Genomic DNA, 6,511 nt, shown 5'->3' on the forward strand with positions numbered 1-6,511 from the left:
ACTCCGCCTACCCGGCGGACCGGAGATCTACAGCTAAATCGAGTGTGCCTACTGCGCTGACCAATCAGATAGCTCAAATCACCATGCCTACAAGTTTGATACTAGCCTACGTGAGATTTCATAACTTTTAAAGCCATGACCAGAGAGAGACTGTCAAAGAGTACAGCAAAGAGCTGCTGTTTTTATGAGTGAGTTCATGTTACATGTTTTATTCATTACTGTCAACACTGCTTTTATTCAGCACTATTACATAACATAAAATGCCTTCTCCCTACTCCCACTCGCGCTGCAGCTGCAATGACTGAGTAGCCCTGTGTTTTTAATATTATTAGCAGCTTGTCGTGTCTTTTTTAATATCTAGGAATATTTCACTTTCTCTGGTCATAGGAACAACATGTGCTTGAGGCAGATGTGGATGCGGTGCGACTGGAGTTTGGCCATCAGGTGGAAGACGGTGTCCCCTCTCTCTGGTCAGTCTCACCGGAGGAATGGAAGGAGAGAGCAAGAACTGTGTGAGGCGGACCCTCTGCTGCTGTCTCCCTCTGCTGAGACTAATCCATGTTCAAAATAACTGGGAACTCAGAACTCGGACATCTCTGACTTCAGCACGTTCAAGACAACTGGGAACTCTGAAAAAAACGAGATATGCTTGGGAAAAATCGTTTTGAATGGTCATCCAACTCGGAAACTCAGGCATCATTCGAGAGCCCCGACTTTCCGACCTGAACATCACTGACGTCGTGATTTTACCTAGTTTTTTTCAGAGTTCCCAGTGGGCTTGAAAGCACCATGATCATCAAATGCAGTTACATACCATCAGTCCAGTAAAATAAAAAATATAAATATTTGCAAATTATTTCAATATATACTCTGCTGTGCCTCGCAACTACTGATCTATTCTGTTATCGAAGCTCGAGTTTTGACATATTATATGGTCTGAGAAGAACAATATTGTCAGGCCAGGCATATAGCCAATGTGCTGTGATAATATATTAGGCAGCCTACTGCTCAAACCTCATTCCTACAGAACTGGTTTTATTAGGTTAATCTTTTTAAAAAAAAACATCTGAGCGGTAGATCTCGGCTTGCTTTTTGACAGCAAAAGTGATCTTTACTCAGAAAGGTTGGTGACCACTGCTGTAGACCATACTATTTTCCAAGTTTTCATCTATATTTTTTGTAGCTGTCTATTTACCACAAACCGATGCTGGCACTAAGACCGCACTCAACGAGCTATACAGGGCAATAAGCAAACAAGAAAATGCTCACCCAGAAGTGGAGCTCCTAGTGGCCAGTTATTTTAATGCAGGAAAACTGAAATCCGTTGGACCTATTTTCTACCAGCATGTCACCTGTGCAACTAGAGGCGAAAAAACTCTGACCATAACTCTATCCTCCTGATTCCTGCTTACAAGCAAAAACTCAAACAGGAAGTACCAGTGACGCGCTCAATACGGAAGTGGTCCGATGAAGCGGATGCTAAACTACAGGACTGTTTCGCTAGCACAGACTGGAATATGTTCCGGGATTCATACGATGGCATTGAGGACCTTACCACATCAGTCACCGGCTTCATTAATAAGTGCATTGATGACGTCTTCCCCACAGTGACCGTATGTACATGACCCAACCAAAAACCATTGGTTACAGGCAACATCCTCACTAAGCTAAAGGCTAGAGCTGCCGCTTTCAAGGAGCGGGACACTAATCTGGATGCTTATAAGAACTCCCGCTATGCCCTCCGACAAACCATCAAACAGACAAAGCATCAATACAGGACTAAGATCAAATCCTACTACACCGGCTCTGACGCTCGTCAGATATGGCAGGGCTTTCAAACTATATTGGATTACAAAGGGAAACCCAGCCGTGAGCTGCCCAGTGATGTGAGCCTACCAGACGAGCTAAATGCCTTCTATGCTGGCTTCGAGGCTAGCAACACTGAACCATGCACGAGAGCACCAACTGTTCCGGATGACTGTGTGATCATGCTCTCCGTAGCCGATGTGAGTAAAACCTTTAAACAGGTTAACATTCACAAGGCCACAGGGCCAGACGGATTACCAGGATGCAGAGCATATTCTGACCAGCTGGCAAGTGTCTTCACTGAAATGTTCATCCTCTCCCTGACCCAGTCTGTAATACCTACATGTTTCAAGCAGACCACCATAGTCCCTGTGTCCAAGAATGCCAAGGTAACCTGTCTAAATGACTATCGCCCCGTAGCACTCAAATCTGTGGCCATGAAATGCTTTGAAAGGCTGGTCATGGCTCACATCAACACCATTATCCCAGACACCCTGGACTCACTATAATTTGCATACCACCTCAATAGATCCACAGATGACGCAATCTCTATTGCACTCCATACTGCCCTTTCCCACGTGGACAAAAGTGAGACCTAAGTGAGAATGCATTGACTTCAGCTCAGCGTTCAACACCATAGTGCCCTCCAAGCTCATCACTAAACTAAGGACCCTGGGACTGAGCACTTCCCTCTGCAACTGGATCCTGGACTTCCTGACGGGCCGCCCCCAAGTGGTGAGTGTAGTCAATAACAAATCCGCCACGCTGACCCTCAACACGGGGGCCCCTCGGGTGCATGCATAGTCCGCTCCTGTACTCCCTGTTTCAGTAGATTTGTTTAAGACTATAAGAAACACTGTGTGACCCTGATTTAGCCCACTGCAGTAATATCTAAAAACTAAAAGCATTGTATTTGGTTCAAAACATTCTCTAAGACCTAAACCTCAACTGGAGTTGTACATAAAGGGTGTGACCATTGAGAAAGTTGAAGAAGCTAAACTCCTAGGTATAACATTTGATGGTCAATTATCATGGGCAAGTCATATTGACAAAGTTGTTGTGAAGATGGGGAGGGGTTTGTCTGTTATAAACATATGTTCTGTATTTTTTACACAAAAATCAACTGTACTTATTGTTCAGGCTCTGGTCTTGTCCCATCTTGATTACTGGCCAGTAATATGGTAAAGTGCAGCAAAGAAAGACCTAGCAAACTGCAGCTGGCTCAAAACAGAGCAGCTCGCCTTGCCCTTAACTGCACATACAGAACTAACATCAACAAAATGCATGCCAGTCTTTCCTGGTTTAGGGTTGATGAGAGAATATCTGCTTCTCATTGTTTTTATGAGAAATATTACATTGACGAAAATTCCAGATTGTCTGCATAATCAAATAACATTCAGCTCAGACACCCATACATACCCCACAAGACATGCCACCAGGGGTCTCTTCACAGTCCCCAAGTCCAAAAACGAATTCACGGCAACGCACAGTTTTATACAAAGCCATGAACGCATGGAACTCCCTTCCATCTCCAATTACTCAAGCAAACAGCTAAATTACCTTTAAAAAATTGATAAAAACCAACTCATGGAACGGCGCAGACTGTGAGGGGACACACACACAAACACAAGCACACACAGACACACTCTAACACACACATACTTTTTGTTGTTGTTTTGTGTGTATTATTTTTTTCGTTGCATAGTTTGTGTATCGTTGTATTTAAAATGTATGGGACTTTCAGTGTATCAGTGTTTTGTTACTTGTCATGTTTTGCGTTTTTTGTGGACCCCAGGAAGAGTAGCTGCTGCTTTTGCAAAAGCTATTTGGGGATCCAAATAAACAAATACACTTCTTGTGGTTTACTAAAGCTCTAGGCAGGACATAGAAAACATAGAGCAATACAAGAAGCCATGGGTATTCAGGTTCTGGTGTGTGAGCTTAGCATGTCTGTCTTTCTGTCTGTCTGTCTGTGTTCTTTTTTTTGTACTTTCATTTTTGTGTTTGTGTGTGTGCCCAGGTCTTAATTAGATTATGCTTTTCCCTGCAAAAAGCTCTGTGAGGTGCAACAATCAGGTCACAGTGGCTAAGAGGGGGGGAAGGCCTTTTGACCCCAAAACATATTTTGAAATGGGTAAGACCTGTATGACTAGGACCAAAGGTCACAGCTGTGCTGAGAAAGAATACAATTAAACAAAAACCTGAAGGTTGGATGACTCATTTGAAAACATCCTTCTTCCATCTTCATTCATTCATTCATTCATTCATTCATTCATTCATTCATTCATTCATTCATTCATTCATTCAGAGTCTTTCGTGAGACTTGACTCCTCTGCTGTGGGGATCTGAGTTTCCTGTTTGTCAGATAGAGGTGATAGCCATCCATTTGTAAGGGCAGAGTCTCCACCATGCTCTCCACTCTGCACGCTCCAAGAAGTGATAAGCAAGATCTGTCTAGAAAGTCTTATCTGAATCCATGGACTTGGATGTCTGAGCCTGTTTCTTTGGGTTTCTGCAGAAGGTCCTTGGCCTAGACGTTGCCCAACGGCTGTAGCTGATTATTTTCCCCGGGCCTCCCCACCATGTTTCCTCTAGTGGACAGCCTCCTCCTCTCCTGGCCGGCAGACAGCTCCTTCAGGATGAGGTAGTAGCAGACCCCATCCATCAGACAGTTGACACTGCTCACGCAGGTACTGATGTGGACAAAGTCTCTTAGGGGGTCGATGATGCCTGGCTCCTCTGTGCGGTTCTTGGCCAGGAAGTAGACCGGCGCAGCCACATGGTAGGGGATGAAGCATAGCAGGAAGGCCACCAGGTTGCTCAGGACAATCTTTAAAGACTTGTTGTTCCTCAGCTTCTCATCCCGGGGGTTCCGTCGGCGCATGTCCTTCAGGATCTGTATCACGCTCACCGAGAAGAACAGCATGGTGACCATGCTGACTGTGAACACGGTCTCCATGACGATGATGATCCACTTCCTCTTCCAAGTTTCACTGGAGAAGCTCTGGAAACACCTCTCGGTTTCTTTGCTGTGCAGTCTGGTGGCGTTGTTGTTGTTTTTGTTTTTGTTGTTGTGGAGCTCATAGATGGGCGTGGTCAAAGCGAACACCGTCACCCAGATGGCCAGGCAGAGGAGGGCGGCACTGTGTGGCGAACGAAGACGCTTGGCTCGAAGGGGGAAGCGCAGAGAAACATAGCGGTCACCCGAGATGCACACGATCAGTACAATGCTGCCGTAGATGTTGACGAACACCAGGCACTCCAGGAAGGTGCAGAAGCCCATGCTCAGGCCCCAGGTGTGTTCATAGGCGTACATCTTGAAGGGCAGAGAGAAGATGAGCAGGCTGTCGTTGATGATCAGACTGCTGAGGTACACCATGGACTCAGTCCATCGACGGATTCTGAAGAGGAGTAGCCACAGAGCAGCCATGTTGAGAGGTAGACCCATCACGAATGTGGGGACATAGATGATCCACTGGATGAAGCACACTGCACTGTCACACAGTGGCATTTTGCTGCAAACAGATTGGGACATACAATAGGCATCTGGGCAAATGTCATATCACTTTTCACTTATTCAATGCTTTTGAACTTCTAAAATAAAAGTTTAATAAAACGTATACAAAATAAATCAATCAGGATGGTGATTGAGCAAGAGTAAAGAGATGGAGATTTAAACCTCACTGAGATTTAACTGTTGGCTACTTGTTATATCAACTTGAGGGGATATCCAGTAGTAAGTAGTCTCTCTTTCTAGTTAATAGGTTATTACTGTAAAATTAGAAGTTTACCATGTCATTTATTAGTAAATACCTGTAACCGTAAAATAAGGTGCTACTCAAAATCATGTTATAAGCATAAGTAACTCTGGCAAAATTATCTGCTAATTTATCATATTGCCTTTTTTTGGTCAAATTTAGGATGTGGATACGAAGGCTGAAGTGAGATATACCCTATGTGTCACAGTTTTAACTTACTTTTTATATGAAGTCAAGAGAATAAGCACCGTTGATGAAGCGATCCTGCAATCCATATAAGTTGACCATAGAACTGTAAAGCGATGTTAGAAATCATGAGTCCAAAGGGCAGAGAAGTTGGTCTCTGATTGTGAGATAGTGAAACATTAACACTTTATTGATGTGGCTATAAGTACAGTAGCCTATATGCATCTATATTTATATACACTGAGTGTACAAAACATTAAGGACACCTTCCTAATTTTGAGTTGCACCCCCCACTTTTGCCCTCAGAACAGCCTCAATTCATCAGGGCATGGACTCTACAAGGTGTCGAAAGCGTTCCACAGAGATGCTGGCCCATGTTGACTCCAATGCTTCCAGCAGTTGTGTCAAGTGACTGTATGTCCTTTGGGTGGTGGATCATTCTTGATACACACGGGAAACTGTTGAGCATGAAAAACCCAGCAGCATTGCAGTTCTTGACACAAACCGGTACGCCTGGCACCTACTACCATACCCCATTCAAAGGCACTTAAATATTTTGTCTTGCCCATTCACCCTCTGAATGGCACACATACACAATCCATGTCTCAAGGCTTAAAAATCCTTCTTTAACCTGTCTCCTCCCCATCATCTACACTGATTGAAGTGGATTTAACAAGTGACATCAATAAGGGATCATAGCTTTCACCTGGATTCACCTGGTCAGTCTATGCGGGTGTTCCTAATGTTTTGTACACTCAGTG

At 44.2% G+C, this 6,511-nt stretch overlaps 1 pseudogene across 1 annotated transcript; it reads right to left on the bottom strand.

The window, feature by feature from the left end:
• Nucleotides 1-4,102: 4,102 nt before the first annotated feature.
• LOC311138876 (lysophosphatidic acid receptor 6-like) lies at nucleotides 4,103-5,317 on the bottom strand (annotated as a pseudogene). Its single transcript has one exon. The product of its transcript is annotated as a lysophosphatidic acid receptor 6-like (transcript).
• Nucleotides 5,318-6,511: the final 1,194 nt, after the last annotated feature.

This window comes from Coregonus lavaretus, assembly GCF_964263955.1.
Source record: "Coregonus lavaretus genome assembly, chromosome: 12".
Classification (NCBI taxonomy): domain Eukaryota; kingdom Metazoa; phylum Chordata; class Actinopteri; order Salmoniformes; family Salmonidae; genus Coregonus; species Coregonus lavaretus.